Genomic DNA, 27591 nt, shown 5'->3' with positions numbered 1-27591 from the left:
AGAAGTTTTCAAACTTTGGGATACGCTTTTCAAGCCAAGGGGGGAAAATCCCTGATTTTATTACATTAAGACTGATGGAGAAGTGGATCTAATTGCTGCTCCTTCAACTTCAAAGCTCTAGGAGTGGCCCCTACCTGGCTCCTGGAAAAGGAGACACTAATAACCCTCCTGCCTGTAGGAATGGCCATTTCTCTGTGAAACTAACAAGTAGTATGAAAGTTATTCTATTCTCCCTTCTCCACAGAAAAGAGGATATGGGGGGTTTCCTTTTCTCTCCACCTACAAAAGCATGGTCAGAGATGAGTGTCTCACAACTCTTACCTCTTTCTCCTAATTTTCTTTGGCTCCTGAGAATTATGCCTCATTTCTCACATACTGGTTACAGAGCACAGTGCAACTCTTAGGAACCATTGAAGTAGATCAGTCAGGGAGAACAGAAGCTTCCTATTTCTTACAACAGCAACACAATTTTGAAAAATAGAAATGATTAGAGAGAGGATTCTCCCTATTGAAGCCTCTTGTTTAGAAACTGAAAACAGGCCACAAATTTGTTTATTATGCAGTAAATATAATGGCGACACACTTTCCACCATATAGATCAGAGAATAGCAAAAAATGCTCCAAGATCCTAACTCAGGGGTTATAGTTGGTCTAAGGGAGCGTTTTCTGTACAGAAGTGAGATGGGGAAGGGGGAGGCAGTGAAAAGCAGCCCAGGTAGCAGTGCTAAGCATTAACACAAATGTTCTTGGCCCTCTGATTTATCCATGTTCAATGTATATCTTGGAGTTTCTGTGCACTTGGGAAATTAAACCTTTTGCCAGTTCCATAATAAACCCCATCTGATGCTTAGACAGAGTTTTGTTGTTCTTATGTGAGAGAATCCATGTAGGGATAGCATGTGGCTTAAAGTGTGTAGCAACTCATGCTAATAGCTAATCATTGCTCTGTGTCTCTCTTGATGTAAATATCAGATCCGATGACTGGCTTTTACTATTTTTGTTCTATAGCAGATCAGGCTTACAAATCAGTTGCTGACTCCCATAGCCGCCTCCTTCCTTCACAATTCACTGAACCACAATATGAGGTTACTGTACATATTGTAAGTAGGGACCTGAAAGAACTACATATAGCACAGTGATCTGAAATGAAAACAATATGGTTAAGAATGTAGGCAAGCAACTTCAGTTTAATTTCAAATCTCCCAATACTTAGCACGGAACAGCTATATCCTGAAGATAGTACATTTTGCCTATAGATAGGAATAAGAAAGGATTTACCAGCAAGAAGATAAGTATAAGTGTGTGCCAATATATTATTGTAGGAGGTAGCTCTCTATAAAACTAATATAAGTTACCATGATATAAACGAAAATAGGTATGTTGTTTTTGTGATGTAAGAGGGTCCCAGCCACATGAAGCAAAACCTGTAAATAACTTTTGGGGATTTCTGGCAAAATAGAGCTACTGTCCTAGAGGTCAGATCAGAGTTGGACACCTAGTCAAATAGAAGTATATCTTCTGAGTTCGGGTGATGTGCCCTAAGACCCTGATCTAAAGCTTACTGAGGTAAAGGAAAAGACGCCATTTGACATCCGTGGACATTGGATGATCCTGTCTTCCTCAATTGTGGAAAGAAAATAAGAAAGGGGCTAGACTTTCCCAGTAAGAGAAACTGAGCTCCTACAATAGACAGCTTCTCTTTACATTGTATGTGAGAGAAGATGGAATAAGGTTGGGGAAGGAATGGGAGTTGAGTGCCTAACTACCATTTCAGAGTAGCAGCCATGTTATGTTTTGTATTATGTTTTGTATTCGCAAAAAGAAAAGGAGTACTTGTGGCACCTTAGAGACTAAGGTAGCTCACGAAAGCTTATGCTCAAATAAATTTGTTAGTCTCTAAGGTGCCACAAGTACTCCTTTTCTTCTAACTACCATTTGAAATTTTTGAACATCGCCTCCTGGGTCTTCCCAGTTTGTCCACAAAGATAACCAGAGACAATCAGAGCACCACATTCAAGGACAAGAAAAATCTAAGAGTCTTAACTCTGTGTATCTTGCACCTTCTTCCAGTGTTCTCATCCTGCAGCTGTATCAGTTAAGTTTCCTCTAGATTCACACCCAGTTACCAATGTATAATTTGCTTCTCTCCTACAAACCTTTATACGTTACCTGTGAATTTGGCTCACTAGGCCCTGGTCTACACTAGGTGTTGAGGTCGGATTTAGCAGCATTAAATCGATTTAATCCTGCACCCGTTCACACAACAAAGCCCTTTTTCAACTTAAAGAGCTCTTAAAATCGATTTCTTTACTCCACCCCCGACAAGGGGATTAGCGCTGAAATCGGCCTTGCCTGGTCAAATTTGGGGTAGTGTGGACGCAATTCGATGGTATTGGCTTCCGGAAGCTATCCCAGAGTGCTCCACTGTGACCGCTCTGGACAGCACTCTCAACTCAGATGCACTGGCCAGATAGACAGGAAAAGGCCCGTGAACTTTTGTATCTCATTTCCTGTTTGGCCAGTGTGGCAAGCTGCAGGTGGGTGCAGAGCTCATCAGCAGAGGTGATCATGATGGAGTCCCAGAATCGCAAAAGAGCTCCATATGGACCGAACGGGAGGTACAGGATCTGATCGCTGTATGGGGAGAGGAATCCGTGCTATCAGAACTACGTTCCAGTTTTCGAAATGCCAAAACATTTGTCAAAATCTCCCAGGATGAAGGATAGAGGCCATAACAGGGACCCAAAGCAGTGCCACGTGAAACTTAAGGAACTGAGGCAAGCCTACCAGAAAACCAGAGGCAAACGGCCGCTCTGGGTCAGAGCCCCAAACATGCCGATTCTATGATGAGCTACATGCTATTTTAGGGGGTTCAGCCACCACTACCCCAGCCGTGTGCTTTGACTCTGTCAATGGAGAGGGAGGTAACAAGGAAGCAGGTTTTGGGGGTGAGGAAGATGATGATGAGGAGGAGGATGTAGATAGCTCATAGCAAGCAAGCAGGGAAACCGGTTTTCCTGACAGCCAGGAACTGTTTCTCACCCTGGACCTGGAGCCAGTACCCCCCGAACCCACCCAAGGCTGCCTCCCGAATCCACCAGGCAGAGAAGGGACCTCTGGTGAGTGTACCTTTTTAAATAGTATACATGGTTTAAAAGCAAGCATGTTTAATGATTAATTTGCCCTGGCATTCGCGGCCAGTACAACTACTGGAAAAGTCTGTGTCTGGGGATGGAGCAGAAATCCTCCAGGGACATCTCCATAAAGCTCTCCTGGATGTACTCCCAAAGCCTTTGCAAAAGATTTCTGGGGAGGGCAGCCTTATTCCGTCCACCATGGTAGGACACATTACCACGCCAGGCCAGTAGCACGTAGTCGGAAATCATTGCAGAACAAAGCATTGCAGCGTATGTTTGCTGGCGTTCAAACAACATCCATTCTTTATCTCTCTGTGTTATCCTCAGGAGAGTGATATCACCCTGGTTGAAATAGGGTGCTTTTCTTAAGGGGACATTCAGAGGTGCCTGTTCCTGCTGGGCTGTTTACCTGTGGCTGAACAGAAATGTTTCCCGCTGTTAGCCAGGCGGTGTGGGGAGGGGTGAGCCACACAGTGGGGGGAGGCAAAATGCGACCTTGTAACAAAAGCACATGTGCTATGTATGTAATGTTAACACCAAGGTTTACCGTGAAAGAGTGTACCCCTTGTTCTATAAAATGTATCTTTTTAAATACGACTGTCCCTTTTTTTTCTCCACCAGTTGCATGTGTTTCAAGGATCACAGGATCTTCTCCTTCCCAGAGGCTAGCGAAGATTAGAAGGCAAAAAAAACGGCACTCGCAATGAAATGTTCTCTGAGCTCATGCTGTCCTCCCACACTGACAGAGCACAGACTAATGCGTGCAGGCAGACAATGTCAGAGTGCAGGAAAGCACAAAATGAACACGAGGAGAAGTGGCGGTCTGAAGAGAGTAAGTGGTGGGCTGAAGATGATAGGTGGCGGCAGCGTGATGAGTGGAGGCAGGATTCAATGCTGAGGCTGTGAGGAATACAGTTTATTAAATTAGGTTTAGTAAAGGACCAGTAAGTGTCTTTCAGTGAATTTTTAAGTGATCTTATTGAATTTCTGATCCCTTACACAAAGATTATTTAAATTTTCATGATGACTTTGTGTTTCACTCTTTATTGTCCTTAATTTTTTTTATTTGTAAAGCATGATTACTTTCACATTAAACTGCACTGGGCTACTGTAGCTCTTCAAACGCTGGAAACCAGATGTGAGAAGTAGGGAATTACAAAGCCTCTCAGACTTCACTTGAAAACAAAATAGGAAAAGTATAAATATTCATGTTGCCTTAAAACTTGTGCAGAATTAAAGTTTTTTTTAAACAATACCCAAATAATAAGATATATTGAAAAAATAAATTTAGGTTTGGTATCATCCCCAATAAACTCTTGTAACATCCAACTTTTCTTCTGAAAACTTTCTCAAAATCCATTTGCAGGGTTCATAAATGTTATTGAAGAAATTTAGCATCAGTGTTGGCATCCACTTGTCAGCAAGGATCTTGGAGAAAAATTGGAAGGGGGCACCTATTATCTTTTTACTAATACATAATAGATTCTCAGGGCCCATTCAGTGGTAGCAGAGTTTAGTAAATATAGTTTTCATGATGTTGTGGTCTGTGTGACAGACCATTTCAGCGTTTGCAGGGGATCCTGTGTGATGTTGGATTGGCTCTGGGATTTCTTTATCAGTTTTTTGAATGAATTACTGCATGAATTTTATTGTCAGAATTATTTATATTTCACAAATTTTAGTGATGTTTCATACAATAAAACTAGTCTCCCATTTCTTCTGGATTGCAAGAATTTTCTTAAAGTTGTGCTTTACAGAATCCAGTTTTTATCTAACAAGATGATATTGTTTGAAGGAAAGTTCCTGGGGTATTGTTTCTTCTGTGGAAAGAAAACAGACTTTTTAATTCTAAAGATTTGTCATCATCATCCATGTTAAACTGAATAATTTAAGGCTAACAATTAATTGGTTCTATTCTAGTATCCTGACAAATTAAGTGAGTCTATTTCCACAAGTGGTTATAATTTGCTGTATGATTCACAGAGGTCAATTAAGATTATACTAGGCCTATCTCCACCAAAGTTTTGGACACCTTCTCATTGCTCTCTCTTCCCCCCCCCAATAAATAAAAAAGTTGGCTTCCCTAGATAGCAGTGTGAACTATTTATGCTGACCAAGGCTATGTCTACACTGCAATCAGTAGATGTTATTTGAAGCTTGGATAGGCATATGTGTGCTAGTTTTAATCTAGTTTGCACGGTTAAAAATAGCAGTGCAGATGTGGTGCCACAGGCTTCACTAGAAGCCTGCCCAGTTCCTCTGGGTACGTACATAGGTAGCCTGTGCTATGGCCTATACCACTACATCTTCACTGCTATGTTTGGTGTGCTAACTAGATTAAAAGTAATGCAGGTAAACCTACCCAAACTGCAAATCAGCCAAGGCTGATCCATATGACTTCCAGCTGTTACCTTACCCCTCTTCCTCGCTTTTCCATGAATCACATAACGTGACATGACCACACAATGGATGGGGGTACCATGAACATAGAATTCGTCTTCTTTTCCTAGTTGGTGGCCTGTTTCTATCAGCTGTACAGTATGCCAGCTGTTGCCCAGTATCTGTACTGGTTCCCTCTTTCACCGTTAAGTCTAGAACATAAAGCTCCTGCCTAATCCTCCCTGGACTGACTCAGCACATCTGAATTCTTAGGGTCAAATAACTTCACAGCAAATGGTAATTTAATGAGCAGGACATGAAAAAAAAAAAGCAGCATGTTTGGCTTCAAAGTTGTGTTGAGATCTGAAAGTAATCCATGGCAGGCCATATGTCTGAAAGTCTTGATGAATGTGTATTAACCCATATGAAAGCTTAGTGTAGCTTATACAGAGTAATAGTAAATCATGCATATAACAAAGATCACCCAGCACAAAATTCCAAAGGGAAAAAGAATATTTGGAAATGGCTTAACCAGCTCATCTGAGGATGGATCAAAACTTACAGTGCATACTGATATGTTATTACAAAATGGCTCCAGTTCATTTCTTCTGTTTCTTTATTGAATTCTACCAGGTATTTCTTTTTTTAATTGTGTACTGACAACATGGAATTTCATTTTGCAGATGTTTTGTAACAAGTATTTCTGCTTTAGTTAAAAAAGAAAAAAAATCTATGAACAGCAGAAAAGTGACCTCTAGCTTCAGAATAGAAGCTGATACTTACCTGTGCTTGTTACGGGGGAGAGAGCACAAAAGAAACAAAAGCCAGTTGAAGGGGAGATAGAGAAGACAGAAATGATGGGAGTAGGAGCCAAAAGGATATGACATGAGAGGAAAGAATGAAGCAGCTCTTGAGTTTTTGCATGAGTATTGAGCTCTGAGGAGGAAACTGTGCAACTGGAGGAATGCCTCCAAAAACAACAGCAACCAACTTCCTGCACCCAGGGCCATCCCTAGCAATTTTGGGTCCCTTCGCAGTCCCCCCCATGGGCTTGGGGGTCAGGAGGAGCCACCCCCCAGCACTCACCAGCGGCATGGCTGGGGCCAGGTCAGTGTACTTCCCGCCGCCAGTGAGTGCAGGCCCAGGCCCCCTGCACTCCTCAGGGGAGTGGGGGTGGGGCTGGGGCAGAGCAGGGGCGGGAAGAGCCGGAGCAGGGGCTGGTGCAGTACACAGCTGCACAGGGCACCAGGAAATTTGGTGCCCCAAATTTCCTGGTGCCCTACAGAGCTGCGTACTTTGTTTTTAGGGGTGCAGGCAGGGCCGTCCTTACCTATATGCAAAGTCCCATCCCTAACAAGCACAGCATACTTAATGAAATAATAGAGAACACCATATTTACTGTTGATTAAGCTGAAGTGTGTGGGACACATAACAGAGTATTGGATGGTAGAATGTGTATGAATTAGCAATAGCCTTCTTTGGTACACAATGGAATAAAGAAAATCAGTTGACACAGAGGAACGTTTCTTTCTAATATGTTGATAAAGAAACAATTCAAAGAATTGTCTTACAGCTGAGAAACAATGCTGGGAACTGCAAATTTTTACACAACCATTATTTAAGTGGGGGGGGGAAACAATGAATGGGTGTGGATAAAATTGCCTATTTGGACATAATTAAAGTAAAGAACAATGATCAAAATACATTGTAGATAATCAGATAAAACAACAGTTTAGGTTTTTTAAACTAATATTTAATGAATACAAAAGAAAACAAATAGCAACAAAAATACTCAACAGAGCATTAAACATGGTAATTGTCATGTTAAAAGCACAAGCTACAAACAGAACTATGAAGTTAATAGCACCACTTCAATCAGTTTTCTCATTAGGAATCAAATAGCTGAGAAATACTTTAAACTGATCCTAGCTTACCTTTTCTTGGGAATTTTTCTATTATAAAATACAACCATAGTTCTCTGACTTACCCCTGCAATACAACCAATGGATCTAATCCTAAATAGGCATCCACACTCATGCAAGGCTTAAATACAGTGGAAATGTACATCACTGCCACCCAGAGTGACTCAGGAGCCCTGCCCCTCTTCCAGGACTGTGGAGTAAGTTTTCATGATGCCTTTTCACTTGGAGCAAAAGCATGAATATTTGGAGAGCATTACTAGTGGATCACACACTGAATCCACAAGGTTTAAACCACATGCTAGAAGGGAGCAGTAAACCATATCCACAATTCCATCTCTCAGCATACAGTAGCAGACACTGTGTGCATGATGGTCCTGAGTCACATGTTGGAACCAAAGATTGAGCCCTGCCATGCTTCAAAATATTTTCCTTGGAGCACTGTCCTTTAACCTGGGCTATCTATTTAACAATTTTTAGCTTTACTGTGTGAATAGTCATTTCACATTGTTCCATGGTTCACTTTGGTAGAAAATAACTTCACCTATATTTGGATCTTCATTTCTGTTGGTGTGTTAGATTGGAATTCCTACTTTATAGAAAAAATAATAATTCTTTGTAACTTCAAAATGCAGACATTCCTGAGAATGTGTCAAATATTTTAACATATGGTACACAAACTAATTAAAATCACATATGTCTAAATTTGCTGTTCTGGAATAATTTTGACAGTATGGAACACAATTTGCATTTGTTTATGCCTGCTGTTGCTTACTACCTATGGAAATATAATGTTTTAGCATTGTAAGGATATATTATGGTAAATTTTCAGATTATATTCTGTGATATTTCTTTTGATCTCTCAGTGCAATTGAAATTTACTTTCTGGAGTGGATATTACAGATCAGCTTCACTTTGTAAGGAACTCCCTCTTCTCATTTACTGCCTTTAACTGTAAAAGAACATAGAGGAGAAGCTTGTGAAAATATGTTTTACTTGTACCAGACCTAGAGCAGAATTGCTTTCTTACAATGCATATTCATATGTACAATTATTATTTATTACAGTAGTGCCTAGAGGTTCCAGTCATGAGGGAAGATCTATCATTATGCTAGAGTACAGAGTAAAAAACAGTCCTTGCTCTAAAGAACTTTCAATCCAAACAAAGAAAAAGAAAAAAAGTAGTAGCCAACAGCTCAAAAATACATAGAATGTTTATCACGTTTCCCCGAACCAGCCTTTCCTGTATTCTATGTATATGCCACAACCAACCCATAGTGGCCACCTCTCACCATGCCCACCCCACAAAAATTGCTAAAACTCAATCTGGGCGAATAAAACAAACAATGTCTTCTGGGAGAGAGTGCCAGCATGGTCCATTCCTCCCTCTGCAGTCACTGGCAAGCAGCTCCAGGCTACTTGTCAGCTCCCTGTGTTGGGGAAGATGGAGAGAAGAGAAGGGGCTCCTGGTGTCGCCTCATGAAGCAATATTCAGGAGTTTTTCCATTTGAAAGCCAACCCCCCACCCCAAAAAAAACGAGCATCCCCTTTGTTTCGGACAGACCCATTTGCCAACTTATGCTTTGGCAGAGCTGTGGGGTTAGAAATATGTGTTAATAGTATCATACAGGGGAATTTTATAGCTTCACATACAATGTTACACATTTTATCAGGACAATACTGATCAGCAAATTATGCTTTTTCAAAATACCACCTTACATGGCATACCTTGAACAACAGTATTGTGGTGGAATACACCACTGTATTCACAAACTACACAAATCCTCTTTATATTATTCAAGTCATGGGTTTTGCTCACTTTGTTTCAAAGCTGCACCAAGACTCTGATGCAGTCAGTCATATAGCCGTGAGGTTGCATACTAATACATTGGCTTCTTAGAGGCCATCATTTTGCTGTTTCAAACACCAGAGATGGGTGAAGCCGGAGAAACTGCAAGCAGGGTGTAAGCATGAACGCTCAGTAAAGGAATGTGAAGATAGACCAATTCTGGTCAGGGGTTACAGCATAGGAAGATGCTAAAGATAGTATACAGGAATGGATGCCCAGTGGGCTTAGAGGAAGGGATGTAAAGATCATATCTTGATTTTTGTGGCTGCACGTTTATATTGCATTAACCTTGAGAACACATTAAAAAAAGCTACCTCATGCTCTGCACTATAGCTCAGAGCATGGTGGCTGCTGTGCTGTGTAGCACTGATAGAGGCATGTGGATGTGTGAACGCCTACTATGTTAAAGGGGTGGTGGGAGAGGGGGAAAATAAAGGTTGAGCATGATGTTAGCATGCAGAGAAGATAAGGCCTCTGTCTCTTGCTCCAATTCTCCTTCTGAAGGGTAAAGGGTTTCCTGGTCTGTTTCCTAACTCTTGATAGATGAGGAAGGTCTCCTTTCTCTCTCTTCCTTACTTAGCTTCTGGTAGATGTGGAGAGGAAGGGAAATCTCCCCTCTGCGTCTCTACGAACTTGAGGGGAGGAGTCTCTCCCCCTACTTTTGGTGACTGAAGGAGTTTCCTCCTTCTGGATTTCTGATAGGAAGGTGTCAACTGAAGGGGATGGTCAGGCCTAATGGTTAGAGCATTGGTGATTGGGCCTAGAGATCAGGCTAGGACTCTAGCTAAGTGTCAGAGCAGAAACGAAGAATAGAACTGGAACAAGGAACAGTCTGTCTGAACCATCAAGTGGCAGGAATTACTCCCAGTAAAGTAAAGTAGTGATGTTGAGCAGACTGGAGTGGCTGCTGTCAATGGGAGCCTACATTCCTGGCCTTGGGGGTCACCTAGTTAGACCTTCACTTGTAGATTGTCAGTCAACCAGGGCTCAGCCATAGAAGCCTCAGATAATCAGGCTCAGAGATGACTAAAATTAAAGATTTTGTCAATTCACGGAAGCCTGCAACCTGTTTGACTTTTACTAAAAATAGCCAAGGGGTGGGCGAGGAAGAGAACAGTGGGAGCTCCACCCGGGACTGACCACTGGCTGCTGCTCCAGCCCTGCTGCTGCTCCTGTGGCAGGGGCTGACTCAGCCCAGACACTGTTCCAGCCCCAGGCCGCTGCTCTGCCAGCCGCAGCAGCCAACCCGGCCCTGGCCACTGCTCCCATGGCTGACTGCTGCTCTAGTCCTGATGCTGCTCCTGGGCAGGAGCTAGCAGCTTTTCCAGCCCTGCCACTGTGGCGGACTGAAGCCAAAGAAATCATGGAGGTCTGATAAAAATCTGAGAATCCATTACCTCAGTGACAGAATCGTATCCTTAGAGAGGACTGGATGATACATTCCCCACTCCCCATGAGGAGCTGGGACAGCAAATGTCAGGATATTGGGAGTGCACCCCCTACACACATACACAAACGGAAAAAAGATAGAAGGACATATTCTGCGTCCTTACAATGAGTGACTATGGTGCCACCTTTCTCCTCTTATTCACTCAACCTTGCAGTAACAGTGACATGCAAGTTGAAGAGCTTACAGTCTTGTAAAGCAAGTATCTTACAACATGAGCATGTGTGATAGAGTATATCGGCTCTGTACTGAAACCAGGAAAATCTGGTAATCACAATAAAACAATCCAATTGACAAAAGAGGTAGTGTTGGGTATATTTACATACCCTTTGTAATGACCTTATTACAATTCTTTATATGAACATAAAATGGCTTGCACAACAAGACTGATCCTCTGTATTAGTTTTACATTAATGTATTCCTTTTAGTTTATAATTTAACTTTGAATCAATTTTGCACTTGTGAAAAATGACAGATTAAGAGCCCAGCACCCTGAAGCCTCACATCCAAGATTGGATAGTACAGGCAGCAGCATGGCAACATTCCCCCTAAGAGCTGGAGCCACTCTGTCTCAATCTTGCTCTGACAGGCCCATTCAGTCCTGAGGCAACAAGGATACCAATTGGTGGTAGAGATTTGTGACTTAGACATTTGGAAGTAGCTGAAGCTATTAACTCATTTCATGTAAGGTACTAAACAGTCATCTGCTGTTCCAGAAATGCAGCCACTACCAATTTAAACTGAATTTGAACTGATAGATTAAGGTGAAAAGTTCCATATCTGATTACTAACATCTTGAGCCAAATCATATGAATCTGTTAACTATTGTGTGTATATATGTCTTTCCGTTAATAAACTGAATACTAATTAATGCCCTAAATTAAAGTATTAATTACAAAAAGTCTGCATCATAACTAACACCCAAAGTTCAATAATTAGTGTGAAAAGCGGAAATGTCATCTGCCCTTCAAAATGGCTTTGTAATTAAGTGAAAAATCTGGGCCTGCAATCCAATCCAGTAGGTGCTGATCAGTGCCGCTCCTGTTTGTCCTTGACTATACGCTTATTAACAACAGAGATGAAATCCAAACAGGCTATATATGATGTAAATTTGGAGGGTCTTCTATAGTTCCCTCTCATCCTATGACTATTTTCCACCTCCAGGCACTCAATACTATTCTCCATCATGACTGACATGTGACAGCCCCTTCAGCATACAAGCTTCATCTTCACCTGTCTTCTAGGCTCCCTGGCCGCTGATGACACCATGCATGAAATCTAAGAGTATGAAGCTGAAGTACAACTTTCCAGACAGTGAGCAGATGTACTGTTAGAGACTTCAATATCTGCCATGGCTCTCTCCTGGGAGGTGGGATATTCAGAAATTGATGGCTGTCAGCGAGGTTGGATGTGTGCAATTACAAGGTCCTTTGAGGCTCCAGAGGTCTAAGGCATATGGTGATCAACATAATTATGGCCAATTTCTTTAGAGTGGAGAAAACCCTCTGCTACTATAAAGTTTGGACCAAAATTCAAAAGTTGTATCTGCTAATTTCAAAGTCTAGAAGATCAGCAAAATTGTAAGCGAGGAAAGAATTTTGATAATTTGAGAAGATTCTGTCCTTATGTATCAATGAATCATTTAGAAGAATAACACCCCATTTAGTTTTCTACAATCCTCACATTTCATGACAAAATATTAATGAAGTTGCTTTAAAAAATGGCTGCTAATAATATTTCTCATCTGAAGGAAATTACTTGTGGTTGAGCAACATTACATTTTATTACTTTTTTCAAGGTCGATCTATAAATATTGTCAATTTACTTTCAGCACCAGTTTTTTAAAAAGAGGAAGCCTGACCCTAGAGTGAAAATACAATTTTATGTTTATACTTATATGATCTGTTAGCAAGATATTGAGCATAAATGGATGTATTTATTTGCATGTGCAATTAGGGTAACTGCAAGTGCAAATGAAGAAATGCAATTGCATGTGTATTTTGGCTTCACCTACCTCCTGAAAATATGACTCAAAGCATGAGAGCCCTTACACATCAGTTGATTAACTGCAGGTGGTTTTAAATGGAGCTTCTTGTTATGTCACCTAAGGTCATAAGTGTTCTTAGTTATATCAGCAGTGAACTAAAAAATTGAAACCTCTGTTCTTTGTATCTTTAAACAAAAAAAAATAGATTTCTATTTTTAGAAGCCAGGAACACTCCATCATCATTCTTGCTAAAACCAGAATTGCATAGTGGTAATCTTTAATACAATATGATCTGATGTTTCTTCCAGAAAGAAAGGAGCTTTAGCAACAAGTTCACACTGCATGGATTGCTTAATTTTCATGACATTTGCTAAGTTTTTTTTTTAAATAAAAGTTTAGAACACAAGACAGGCATGTGGACTATTTATAATAGAATTCAAAGGGGTTGAAGGTCATCATACAGAGCAGAGGAAGCCTTTCCTTTTGCTGCAGACTATTTTAGATAGAGTTTGTTGTTCTAAGAAATACAAATATAGCCTCATTCCAAGTTCATTTTTGTACTTTTAGCAGGGCCAGAAAGTTCTCAGCAAAGTCCTGTTCACAGGGAAAATAGAATCATAGAATATCAGGGTTGGAAGGGACCTTAGGAGGTCATCTAGTCCAAGCCCCTGCTCAAAGCAGGACCAATCCCCCAAATTTTGCCCCAGATCCCTAAATAGCGTCCTCAAGGATTGAACTCACAACCCTGGGTTTAGCAGGCCAATGCTCAATGAGCTATCCCTCCTCCCCTGAGCTATCTTCCCCCTTTCTTTCCATGTTTCCTAAAACAATTTTCATTTTCTCTTTATGTATTTTATTTCTGTCTTTGTGAATGCTACCATTATGCCAACTGACATGTAAGGCCTGAGTCACCACTCTTTTACATCAATGTTATCTTTAACTTCAATAAGGTATACTGGCATACAGTTGGTGAGTGAGAGAGTGGAGAATCAGGCCCATAGTTTGCAAAGTGTTTTAATTGGCAAAGGAAGCAGATATGTCCATTAACTGTTTTAACCAAAGGGTGTAATTATCTGGATTTTGGGCGTGTCTAGATAGTTTGTCACAATTGAACATGCAAGACAGAACTTTATTACTAAATTCTAATTTGTGGGGTTATGACAACCCATTAAACGCCATAACTCTTTTTCCTTCCCCTCCATCCTACCTCTGCAGAACTGAGCTAATTTCTCTGCAGGCCAAAGCACTTGGGACCCACTTCTCCTGCCACTGTGAAGGAAACACTGATTATTATTTCAAACTGACATAATAGCTGAACCTAGCAATACATTTCTAGAACCACATTATTCCAGTCAAAGACTGGAGAGCTTCCAGAATAAGTTGAAGGAAGTAGAATATTGCACCAGAGGACAGCATAGTTCTGATCACACAGGATGTGTCTGTGTATAATTTAAAACTCATTTGTCTAGCTACCAGAACTTTAGAGAACCTAGACAAATCTCAGTGGAGTTATATTATCTAACTTGAAAATAGCTGGAATTTCAGAGGTCAAATGGAAAGAATTTCAATAGAAGAAATTCACAAAATCTTCTGGTACAAGTAATTGGAGCAGATCCTTTCAGTCACAGCACAGAATTTGAAAGGGTGTCTGCAGACCTTGGCCCCAGCCCAAGTGTAGAAGAGATACCTAAGATGATTGTTCTGAAGCTACTGCACTTTTAAGAGAGGAGAATTTTGTACCATGCCAGGAAAAAATAGGCATGGATACCCTCGAAAGACTTTTTTTTTTTTAATTTACCCACACATCATTGTAGAATACAATGGACAATTACTAGACTTCAAAAGTGGGCTTGCTGCTTCTGAAGATAAAGCGATGGTCATAATACTGTTCACCTGATACATATACCAATTCCTCATTGTGATTTAAAAAGTTGCAATATAAGAGGCTGAATTTTTCTCTTGTTCTTTCCCTTATCCCATCAACTGGGGTCAGGTCATTGTACAAGCATCCACCATCTTCATCTGTCTGAGGTGTCACTAAGGTCCACCTGCTTTCCATCTTCTTTGATGCAATCCAACCATCGCTTCTTCAGTGTCTTTTTCCTACCATCTTCTCCTGGCATACTGTCAGCACCATGTCCCCTTCATTAATCCTCTGCATGTGTCGGAGCCAGCACAGTCATGCTTCCTGGATTTTCTCAGCTACACTACAGACTTGGACTTCCTTCCTAATACTTTCATATCTAAATCTGTCTCTTTGTGTAACTCCTCTTATGGCAAGGCAACATCTCAGACACCTGTAGGCATTGAACCTGCAGTCTCTATTGTCCATGCTCCTGCACCATACACCATTGCAGGTCGCACCAAGAGTCTATATCGCTGAGCTTTTAGTCTCAGTGGCATACACTTGTCATATACAATCCCTGAGATGTTATTCTACACTCTTCCAGCATTCCCCAAGCTGGACTGTACCTCATATTCAAGTTTATAGTCTTCTGTAACCCAGACACCAGCATACTTGAACTGATCAGTCTGGTTTAGTTTCACTCCATTAATTTCTGACCCACATGACCTCAGTCTTAGTCATGCTTATTTTCATCCAATGCCAGGTCACTGGTAATACCTCTGGTTTACTAGTTCCTCTAGGCCTTTTTTTTTTGAGGATGCCCTTATTGCTATATCTGCAGATAGCAGCTTCTCAACATTTCCCTTTGGGATCTTCCTGCTGACATAGGAATATGTCATCATATTGATGTCCATCAATATGATAAACAGCAATGGACTTAGGTATTGGGACCAAGATAGATTTGCACTAGTCCTAGGTTTCAGAGTAGCAGCCGTGTTAGTCTGTATTCGCAAAAAGAAAAGGAGTACCCGTGGCACCTTAGAGACTAACAAATTTATTAGAGCATAAGCTTTCGTGAGCTACAGCTCACTTCATCGGATGCATTTGGTGGAAAAAGCAGAGGAGAGATTTATATACACACACACACACACACACACACACACACACACACACACACAGAGAACATGAAACAATGGGTTTATCATACACACTGTAAGGAGAGTGATCACTTAAGATAAGCCATCACCAGCAGCAGGGGGGGGAAAGGAGGAAAACCTTTCATGGTGACAAGCAAGATAGGCTAATTCCTTTCCCCACCCTGCTGCTGGTGATGGCTTATCTTAAGTGATCACTCTCCTTACAGTGTGTATGATAAACCCATTGTTTCATGTTCTCTGTGTGTTTGTATATAAATCTCTCCTCTGCTTTTTCCACCAAATGCATCCGATGAAGTGAGCTGTAGCTCACGAAAGCTTATGCTCTAATAAATTTGTTAGTCTCTAAGGTGCCATGGGTACTCCTTTTCTTTTCACTAGTCCTAGGGAAATTCTCTTGTCTTGCTATACGGCTTTAAGCACTCTGCTCATCCATTTTCTGCCTCTCTCACCCAGGATTTTCACCGGGTCCACTGTCATTTCATCAGGTCCTGCTGCCTTACTGTTCATTTTCTGGATTGCATTTCTCACCTCCTTCTCTGTTATGTCAGACTCAGGCACAGCACTAGGATCATATGTTTGCAATTCTGCCCTAGCAGGATTTGCCTGATTTAAGATTCTCTCAAAGTATTGTTTCCACCTCTCCTTCCTGTGTTCAGGTGTTACTAGCAGTCTCCCATGATCATCATTTACAATACCATCCTTCTCTGAGTGTCATTTTTGCAATGCTATAGATCTTTTTGCCAGCTTGTTTACAAGTTCAATATATAAGTCATCTAAGGCACTTTTTGGCCCTTTTCACTCCCCTGTTGGCAGTTCACTTTGCTTCTTTGTATTAGTTTTGATGTTTTCATTTACTCTCATTGGATTCATTTTTCTCTTTATGACCATTTTCTTCTTTCAGATTCCTACTTGCACTTTATTGGTCCACTACCTCTCCTCTCTTTCCCTTGGTTTTCCCCATCTGCATCATCTACAAACCTCTTCTACCACCATGATCCATATTTGCCAGAGGATCTTGTGAAGGCCAAGACTATAAACAGGGTTCAAAAAAGAACTAGATACATTCATGGATGATAGGTCCATCAATGGCTATTAGCCAAGATGGGCAGGGATGCAAAACCATGTTCTGAAGCATCCCTAGCCTCTGTTTGCCAGAAGCTGGGAATGGGCAACAGGGGATGGATCACTTGATGATTGCCTTTTCTGTTCATTCCCTCTGAAGTATTTGGTATTGGCCACTTTCAGAAGATAGGATACTGCGTAGACAAACCATTGGTCTGACCCAGTATTGCCGTTCTTATGTTCTTTTAAGGTGGTGCCACTCCTCTTCAGTGGATGTCAAATCAGTTTCCAGACACTTATCCTGCACTGCTTCCACAAACTTCTCAGCCGCCCTTCCCATTAATTTCCCATACTTTCAGGGGCATACACAAGGGGGAGCAAACAGGGACAACCCCCTTCCCAATGATCAGCAGAGCACAGAACTACTCCAGCCCCAGGGCCACAATGGGGAAGATGAGCTCCTCCAGCCCCTGGGTCCATTGTGGGGCACAGAACATGCCCCTCCAAAAGCAAGGAAATTAAAATTCCTGTCCATACCCCTACATACTTTAATCTTGTTTCTTTTGGGCTTCGTTCTCTCCTTTCCCAACACTACCACAATCTCTTGATAGTCCATAACTATGCTCCTCTGAGATTTCCTCACCAACATCACATCAATCTGGTTTTTGTTTTCATCAGTGATGTAGGCAATGAAATTACTCACCCTCTCAACCATATATCACCTGTTATCCATTGTTTGACAACACACGTCTAGTAGTGCTTTCCCTTCCTCATTCATGCAGCCTAGACTGCATTTTCCCAAAAACGTTTCATAATCTCTTCTGTTTTTGCATGTGAGTGGATTCAGATTACCCATATCACCAACAGCTGATCGAGGTTGCTGTGTCCACTAGTGCCTGCAAGCCTTGGTGGAAACTCTCCATCACATCCTGGCTGAGGTGCTGATATCACAAACATGATGTACCTTTTAATTAGGGCTCAGTATAGCCATCAGTCTTCTTCCTCAGCTCTCCTCTCCCTGCCACCCAGACTCCAGTATGCCTCTTTTTGTCACCTGCATAGGAGAGGTTACAATCTAAGCTCAACTCCTTCATTATGTTCCCCATCCATCATCTTTCCTGTAGACACAGAACATTGATACCTCTCCTTAACATTGCATCAGCTACTTCTATACCTTTACCAATGAAACTAGATACATTCAGTTTTGCTGCTTTTATAATATGGGGCTTTTTTGGCTGTGCAGGTCACTCCTTTAAGTCTGATTCTTTGCTCTGACCCCTGGTCCCCTGACCCTTTATAGGGCAGTTCAGACACTGGCCACTAGAAATCCTATTGGGATGGTGCTGCCAGGCTTAGGGTGGGCAAACTGCTGGCATAGGGCTGAAATCCCCTTCCATTGTTAGTGGTAGTCCCTAGCAGAGAATCATACAGGCCAGTCTCAGCCCTCCTCATGAGTGTCAACTACAGCCCTTCGGTAACTTGCCACAAGAAGAAGAAATCTGCTTGCACTGACAGTCACTTTGTGCCAATAAGAACTCTAGTGTATTATTGACATACCCTATATATGCGAGTCTTTCTCCAGTTAGACTAAATACCTGCCCACTCTTCCCCACCTTGTTGGGATTGACTTGGTGAACCATCAACAGGAAGTGCTGGTGCCACCATTATCCAACATCAGGCTGCTTTTAATCCAAGGACCGGGAGTTGAGATCAGACTTTTCCTTCTCCTAGATAGGACCCTTTAGCCCAAGAGGACAGCCTATCTGTCCTGAACTAATGCTTATTTTAAAAGCACCTGATACCCACCTTTCACACTCTCAATTTCAATGAAAACATCTGTGGCAACTGAAGGCAAGTGAAGAGGAGTTTTGCTGTCAGAGGCTGTTATAGATGCCAGCCCTTTATAGATGGTGGGGGCTCATCCTCAACCCCAAAAGGATAAACAACCCTTTTGGGAAGCTGAATTCTTTTGAAACTTCATAAACAAACTTCTGCAATGATAGCATGAACGTCTCATGCGTCTAGAAATATTTTTAAAGTGACTTTGTAACGGGTATCTGTGATGGGGTAGAGCAGCCCCGCACTGGTACCGCAGGGGTTAACCCTTCCTTCCTCGCAGAGGAAGCCACGCCCCTGAGGCTCTGCTGGGCAGGCTCCAACTTGAGAACAAGTATAAAAGCCTGCAGAGTTGCTCTGTCTGGGTTGACCGCTGGAAGGGAAGAAGGCTCACTGTCAGCTCCTGAGGAGTGACAGCCTGCAATCCAGAAGCCAGCCAAGCCAGGATGTGCCCCAATGTCCAAATGGAGCATGTCACAACAGGGGAACAGAGTGAAGGACCCTTCGACACAGAGGACCCAGAGGTTATGGTAGGAAGTGACCCGGGGGAACTTTAGAGGAAAATACTGTTAGAGCCACACAGAGGCTTGGTGTGTTTTGGGCAGATCCCCGCTGAGCTGGTGGCAAGGGGAACTTGCCACTACCAGGGCCCTGGGTCAGGACCCAGTGCAGATGGTGGGCCTGGGTCCCCCTATCCCTCCCCAGCCACCTACCCTCCCCTTCCAGGTTGGGGGGGCCCAGTACAGAAATCAAATGGACTCCAGCCACTAGGCCTAGCTACCCTGCCTAAGAGGGGTGATTATATAGATGTCGGGCCACACTGCCCGGGCGCTGGGGTGACTTCCTTGGACTCAGGCCATGGACTACAGTAGCTAGGCTGCACTACCCCGCTTGCAAGGGGGATTATATGGATTCTGGCCATTGGGCCACACTGCTCCAATGCTGGGGCAACTTTCATGGACTCAGGCCATTGGGCCACACTGCCCTGACACCTGAGATGAGCCACATGGACTCCAACCACTAGGTTGCACTTGTGCCTGCAAGGTGGGGGGGTTATATGGACTCTGGCCACTGGGCCGCATCACTCTGACACTGGGAGCGATTTATATGGACTCCAGCTGTTAGGGCACAAAAAGGGGTGATTGCGTGGAGAGAGACCATTAGGCTTCATCAGGCCGCCCACAGAGAGGTGAGTACGTGAACTTGGCAGTGGCGAGGTTCCCAAAGGGGCAGTAAGGTGTCAGGCCTGTCACAGTAACAAAGATTATTCATAGTAATACTAGGGCCCAAGTGGTGCCTCCCTTCCCCTCCTCCCCATATATGGCCTTTGGAAAAAATGGCAGAGACGAGCCAGCCTCAGACTGCAGCCAGTAGTAACAGAAGCACCCAAAGCAGGGACTTCTAGACACTCAGGAAACATTGTACAGTTTTGACAGGACTTGGAGCCCTGTACTGATCAGCTGTTTGCTCCTACCCTTTCACTTCTCCCTAACACACTCTTCACCTCAGCTTTGTGCCACACTTGCCCTTCTTACTTTCTTCTCCCCTGTCCATTTCACACCTTTTCTCCCCTCTTTCAATTTAGTCGATGCTCCTCTTAACTAAACCCACTCTCCCGCACCCCCCAAAAAGAATTATGAAGCTAACATGCCATTTGCTGCCATAGCATTGTTCACTCTGCTTGTGTGGTATTCCCTTTCCCCACATGGTGTCTGTCTTGCCTATTGAGACTGTAAATTCTTCAGTGCAGAGACCATCTGCTACTGTGTTTGTACAATGCTTAGCACAATGGGGCCCCATTTTTGGTTGGCCTTTAGGCACTGCCAAAATAAATAATAATGTGGAGACTAGAAAACAATATAAAATTAAATTGTACTTTAGAATAGCTGATTGTTACAATTTTTGTTGTACTAGGTGTAGCAGAAGAGGGCTTTTTAAGTGAATGTTAAGAGATTGGGAAAAAATGAGACCTGAATGACTGAGAAGATTATTAAGTGGATTTGGGATTTTAGCACTAGATTGTGACCCAAGGTGGATTCAGATTAGCAAAAATCACAGCCATCTGAAGTCTCTCCAGTGCCCATTTTACATGAGTTTGTGGTCTTAAGCCAATTCCACAAAGAAAAAAAAACAAACAAACCTAAAATGCAACAAATGTCTTAGCACATTTGGAAGTCTCAACAGAGAGACCAAGGTTTGAATGGTTATGAAATCCGAACAATATTTTCCTCAATAAGTGATGCCTTCAGCCTGGTCTATACTATGAAGTTTTACCAGCAAAGCAGGCCTTTTGTCAGCAGAACCTTGAATGCCTCCACTCTCTATTTTAAATCCTGCTGCCAAAATCTTCAACTTCAGCTGGCAAAGTTAAACCAGTTCCTCAAACTTAAACCAGTTCCTTGAGTGACATAAGCACTCAACTAGCAACTTTTAAACTGGCACAATGCCTGTATGGATGTAGAAGTACCCATGCTAGTACAATAGGTCATCCAGCAACAAGCTTACAATACAACTGTCTCCACAGCAGTGACCACTCAGGCCTTTTTGTTTGTTTGTTTAAGTCTCTGCTGCCCAGGGTCACAGTGACTGGAGGCATCCCCTCTCCAATAGAAAAATTAGTCCTCAGCCTATTTTGGAAATGCCTCCTTTTCTGCTAACCCAGCTTTGCAAGCACATCTGTTCAGGCACTTTACCATCATGGTATTACTTGCTCTAGAAAATAGGTCCTAGATTTTCTCAACCTGTGTGAGGAGGAATGTGTGCAGGCACAACTGTGGAATTCCTTCAAGAAGAATAAATATGTACACTAGGAAATTGCATAGAGGCCCAGAGGTACAGCAGGGATAAGGGTCAGTGCCAGGCATAGGGAAAGGAACTCTAGAAGGCTTACTAAAAGATATGCCCCTATGATGAGCTACTCAGTACCATACTGAACCAGAACCCCACCACCTTCTCGCCAACAACAGTGGACATCTTGTGACCTGCATTGAAGGGCACCCTGGAACTGGTGATGAAGGGAGATACCACTGAAGACCTTGACATGGATGATGCCAGAACCAAGAGCCAGGTGCTCTTTGAGACCCAGCTGGATGCATTGGAAGGGGACTCCAGTGTAATTTAATAGGGCTGACCCATTAATACAGACCATTTTGTTTACTTTCTCCACAGTCCCTGAAGCATCATCACCGTTCTTTTCTTCCCTCCCACCTCTCTTCATGGTGGCCATTCACATGTGGGGAGAAAGGAATTCTGTTTTGAACTAGCTGATTATTTTAAGAGCATGAAATGAAATTAGCAGACAATAGGCCAAGATAGGAATACAAAAATAGGAACACAAATTTTGCAGCAAAGACAAAACATACAAAAGTATTGTTGTTAAACTACAGTGAATCCAGTAAGTGAGCACTCTAAATACATAGTCTTACAGAATATGATTTCTTTGAACCAATAAAATGCAATATCATGTAGTGTCATAGTAACAAAATAAAAGCACTTGCAATGCTTTTTAAAGCATTATGCAATGCAAAAGCACTTCTTAGCTACCGTGAAACTGATGAGTGAACTTCTTCAGTACATAATTTTACAGAACATGTTTGCTTCAAACCATCCAAACAAAATGCAACATCATTGGAACAAATAGAACTAATAAAATGCAATACGGTGGTAAATAAAAGGATCTAGAATGATTTTTACTCTACACTTTCATGCACTGAATTCAGGGAAAAGGGAGAAACAGTGATAAACTCCTGACTTATGTTAACTGGTATGGAGTGCCAGGACTCCCCACTGCTTGCAAAGGCCATTGATCTTAATACACACAGCTTTGGAGTGTGCTGGTAAAATTTCACACTACTTTTCTAGAAAGTAGTTTTTAATCTTTGCCTGGATGTTTCTAATCAGAATTGTCTTGTTTCTCCTGCCATAATAGGACACTTTCCCATGCCATTCTGTAAGGACTTCAAGGATCATAATTTTGAAGAGGCTGGCAGTAAATAGCCTCAGCCGACCACTAACCCTTTCAAGCAGCTTCCTTCTCTGGCCCTTGGAGACCAACCTCATTATATCCTCAAGAACTATGATTATCTGTAATAAGTTTAGTAGTCATTACTATTCTATGCCAAAAAGTTACCCAAGCCCCATGCCCAGCCAGCCCTCACAGCTGCAAGGGTTAAAACAACTCTCCTGTACTCACCATGCTGCATGCTCTTAAAGGCTTGTGAAGCAATGGGGATTGTGAGACATAGTAGTTTTATACACCTGAGATGAGAAAATGTAGACAGTTATAGTCTGCTGTCTGGCACCCCCCTCCTCAAACACACACAGCCCAACAATGGCTTTCTATTTGTTTATCAGTAACTTCAGCTGGGGTACCCTTTAAGCGTATCCATTCTACACCTACTGATCAACTGAGCCTGAGGAGGAGAGAGAGAAACAGACAAGAGAAGACATGGTTTTCAAATTGATCCAGACTACCCAGCCCAGAGTCAGATTCAAAAATGGTGGGACCATATGCTTGAGGAGAGAGAGAGGAAGACAGAAAGATTGAGAGGTGTCCCAACACATCCTGCAGCTCTTAAAGTGAGGTGTTGGAGCATATTATTAATCAAAGCACCCAAAGGCTAGCATCCCAACAGCCACTACATAGCTTGGAGAACAATTCCTTTTGGCTGTGGTGGTCAGAGCAGGAGAAAGGATCTAGTGCTCAGAGTAGGAGTCCTTAGCCAGGGGCCAGAGCCAAGCATCCAAGCTGGAATGAAGAACCAGGAGTCAGAGCCCAGAAGCAAGGGTCAAAGCCAATCAGCAATCAGAGCTGAGGGTCAGAATCAGGTTACCTAGAGTAAGGAAAAGCAGGAGCAGGACTGGAATGGACCAAGATGGTACAAGGCTAGGAACAAAGAATTATCCCAATCATGGTCAAATGCTTCAAGCAGCCAGCAGCTTCTCACTTTAAGAGCAGGTCTGCTAATCCGCTCAGCCAGCTGGGCAGTTTGGCCAATCAGGTGACTGAAATGGGGCCCAGCTGCATTCATTAGACTGCCTGGGTTAACCTAGCAGGTAAGCAGGCTAGCTGTGGGTCCTTACTCCTGACAGGGCCATAAACTCCTTTCCTCTGTAGGGTCTCCAATCTTTCCAGCAGCAGTATCCCTGGCATTCAGCCCCATTGAACAATAATGAGAACTGCTGTGAACACACCTACTGCCTGATGTGATGTAGCTGCATACACCTTGCTCTTTTTCTATATATTTATAGATTATAAATGATGTTTAATAAAATTCTATTTTATGAAAACAATTTATTTTATTTACAATGCAGAGATGAAAATCCCCCAAAGCAATGACCCTTCCTCCCCATTAAAAACACAATTGATAAACCAGTTACTGTATTTGCATAAGCCCAAAGTAACATGCTGGCTCCTGCTTACTGTCAAACTGTGCTCTTAAAGCTTCTCTAAACCGCACAGCACCTGTAGTGGTACAAGTTACTAACCTTGTCCAGGCTGCTCCAAATCACAGACAGCCTGGAAACCTCACCCCTCTACCCTGGCAGTAGTGTTTCCCCTCTAGCTTCACAAATGTTATACAGTACACAACATGCAGCAATAATATTAGGAGTATTTTCCAGCCTTGTCATGAGACACCTCCACCTGCCCTATAGTCTCCCAAAGGCACATTCTACAACCATCTTTCACCAGTCCAGGTGATGTTTAAATCTGTCCAGGCACCTGCATGAGCCAGGGAGAGAAAATGCAGTGTCCCCGAGTATCACAATTGGCACGGCAACCTCATTAATGTCAATAAGACAGTCTGGGTAAAGTGTCCTTGCTTTCAGCTTTGCAGAAAGTCCTGTATTTCTGAGATGTGAGCATCATGAACATTCCCTATTCAGACAACATTAATATCAGTAAATCATCCTTAATGCTTGCACTGCCGTGGGGATGCACCGTTTCTGCTTATATACTCAGAGGCAAGGCAGTGGGGAGGGGCATGCAGATTTAGGATATGAGTCCCATCTATTGCCGCACCACAGATCAGGAAGCCCATTGCATCACATCCATCTATCACTCCCTCAAAATTGCCCAGCATGAAACACTGTGCAACAAAATATGTTTAATCACCTTGCACACGTGGATAACAACTGGCCCCAAACTGATTGCCAATTGACCATTAGCAATCTGGGGTTGCAAGCTTCTAGACAGCAACTGCCACCCATTTCTCCACTGTCAGAGCAGTTGGTCTCTGCACACTGTAGAACTAGGGTGAGCTCAGCACACAACCTTATGATGTGGCCATCTGTATCTGAAAATACTGCAACCACTGCTGCTTGTCCCAGATTTGCATCACAATCCAATCCCACAATTCTGTTCTCATAATACGAGCCCCAAACCACTACTCCACTGTGTGCTGTTGGTTAGTGAATACTTGACAGCATTCCAGCTTCCTTTTCTGCTTTGCACTCAGGCTCAGTATCCTTGCTGTGTGTCTAAACACTTTGGTTCCACAGACACAAAATAATCTCTTGCTCTGTCCTTAAAATGGACAAGACAGCTCCACTGATCAGTAAAGCATCCATGTTTCCGATGGCAAGAAAGAAAAATGGCATAACAAAAAGTAGAGTATGGGATGGAACAGAGGGATTTACGGAAATTTTACCTCAAACTTCCATAATTCCCTAGGAGGGGTGATGCTGTCCCCAATACCTAGAAACAGGATCATAAAACACTGCAAACATTTTCTACAAGGTAGTGTGCCAGACAATGGCATGGGGGACACTGGGATGTCTTCCCAAAATGCCCTATGTCTTTTGCGCATATAACCTGTTTCTGTGAGGACATGCTGCACCAGCAAAGGCAGCCAAATGTGATTGAACTCTGTCAAAAGAAGCACATTGGTTGCAGTATGCTGGCAGAACTTCTGTCAATAAAACTTTCTAGTGTAGACATGGCCTTCATCAGGGTTGAAATACATTGGCAAGGCAGTTTAGGTAAGTTACACAGCTAGTAAACCTGTTCTGCTGATAGAGGACTTCATTCTCCAGGACACCCAATCTGTCACCCTTCACCAGCATTAAAATCAGTTGCCAACAATTACGAGAAACTTAAAATGATATAGGGGAAAATATTAACTTATTGATAAATTTCCTTCTTTTTTCACTCTTGGTTTGTAAGGCTGATTCTGTGAAAATGCCAGTGAATCTTACTATCTCGTGAATCCTAGCTATTTATTGGCTTGCATTGCATAGATGTCATTCTATTAAAAGGCAAACAAATCACACAGTTACTTCATGCCTAAAGCAAGCTTTTAAAGAGATGTTCATTTGCATACATATTCTTCTACAGGACTGGAATGTCAAACTGACAAAAATGTCATTTAAGGAAAGTCTATTGTTAAAAGGAGAAGGAATATACTGGCATTTAGGGTTTGGACCTGGGGTCATGGAAGGAACGTTAACAAAAGGAATGCCTGCTACATTTGCATTCATAGTCTAATCATAATCCAATATGTCAACCTGGCAGGGGAGATACCATGATCACGAAGGTGGTTTTCCCAGAGTGAGGCTCATCCATTGCACTGCAGGTGTATTGACCCCTGCGATTTCCCCAAATGCCGGAAACGTAACTGCATAAATTTGTGGTAGTGGGGGACTGCTTTCGCACTTTCCCCTGGCAAAAAAAACCTATCTTCTTAAATGCAATGGAGTGATTAGGTTTTGAGACGAAACTTTTGAATGCAATTCTGCAAATTGAACAATGAGTTTCAAAAAGTCAACAGAAGCAATGATGGCTTGTAACTTGTATGTAATCCAGATACATTACTTTATTACATGATAAATAATGCATTAACATACTGCATAGACCTGTGTTAGCTCTGTGTGTTTTCTATTTCTTACATAATGACTTGCATTTATCTTGCTCATCTGTTTTATTTTCTTTCTTCCATCATCAAGAACAGTACACCAAGAAAGTAGATATTAAAGAAAGGCCCAGTCAGTACTTTCTAGAAAAACTGAGTTTACACAAACAGAGGCCTAAACAGGAAAGGTCAAGCCTTCCACTAAAATTTTGTAGAACTATATTAAAAGCAGAAAAAACAGCTGCTCTGCAGTCTTTCATTCTTATCAGCTCTTCTCTGCTCAATAAGAAAAGGACAATGAAAAAATAAAGAATTTAGCAATGCTCAAACACTAGCCCTATACTATATGTTAGCTGAAGTTATATTCAGGACAATCATAGATGCAATACTCCATATAATAGTAAGAGAGGAAAAAAGAGAAGAGGTGAAAAATTGGAGGAGATTGGAGCAGAGGGAAGGATTGTGTGTGAGAGAGTGGAATAGGTGGAAGAGAGATTTATAGGTTACCTGAAAAAGAAAAAATAATCAAGTAGGAAACCATTTTTGCTTTTTTATAACATTGTGATGGGGTCTACAGGCATCAAGTTGAGGAGTAGAGCAATAGTGGGCTATAGAGTCCTGAACCCCTCAATAGGAGCAAGGCATGTTCCCAGTGGAGGAACAGTTTAAAAATGCACTGATCGTCCAGGAGAAGGGGGAAAATGAGTTAGCCTGCATGTGGCATAAGGAAGCAAGGCTGATGCTGAGAGCTGTGCCAAGGGTAGCAACAGCTTTGAAAAGGCTGTTTTATAGCAAGGACATGGTTTTCCCCCACTCCCCACCCCCACTTCTTTAGGAGTTAACAGCTGGTTAGTGTACAGGACACTAAAAGACCGAGGCCTGGTCTACACTGTGGGGGAAGGAGGGGGGAAGATCGATCTAAGTTATGCAACTTCAACTACGTGAATAAGGTAGCTGAAGTCGACGTACTTAGACCTACTCACTGCGGTGTCTTCACTGCAGTGAGTCGACAGCTGCCACTCCCCTGTCAACTCTGCCTGCACCTCTCGTGGCAATGGAGTACAGGAGTCAACGGGAAAGTGCTCGGGGGTCGATTTACCGCGTCTAAATTAGACATGATAA

At 42.4% G+C, this 27591-nt stretch overlaps 2 long non-coding RNA genes and 1 other non-coding gene across 3 annotated transcripts; 2 read left to right on the top strand and 1 right to left on the bottom strand.

Annotated features, from left to right (window-relative positions):
- Positions 1 to 3924: 3924 nt before the first annotated feature.
- On the top strand, positions 3925 to 12269 carry LOC122460289. The gene is made up of 2 exons (XR_006281523.1): positions 3925 to 3969; positions 11896 to 12269. It is a non-coding gene; the product is annotated as an uncharacterized LOC122460289 (long non-coding RNA).
- Positions 7254 to 23533, bottom strand: LOC119856119. The gene is made up of 5 exons (XR_005293169.1): positions 23452 to 23533; positions 22812 to 22876; positions 21765 to 21830; positions 17748 to 17837; positions 7254 to 8387 (listed from the first exon to the last, which is right to left on the bottom strand). It is a non-coding gene; the product is annotated as an uncharacterized LOC119856119 (long non-coding RNA).
- A 2584-nt stretch (positions 23534 to 26117) lies between these two features.
- On the top strand, positions 26118 to 26282 carry LOC119856457. The gene has a single exon (XR_005293307.1). It is a non-coding gene; the product is annotated as a U1 spliceosomal RNA (small nuclear RNA).
- The last annotated feature ends 1309 nt before the right edge of the window (positions 26283 to 27591 follow it).

This window comes from Dermochelys coriacea, chromosome 5 (genome assembly GCF_009764565.3).
Source record: "Dermochelys coriacea isolate rDerCor1 chromosome 5, rDerCor1.pri.v4, whole genome shotgun sequence".
NCBI classification, from domain to species: domain Eukaryota; kingdom Metazoa; phylum Chordata; order Testudines; family Dermochelyidae; genus Dermochelys; species Dermochelys coriacea.
The sequence above is the reverse complement of the archived record's forward strand: the minus strand, read 5'-3'. Positions and strand labels throughout refer to the sequence as shown.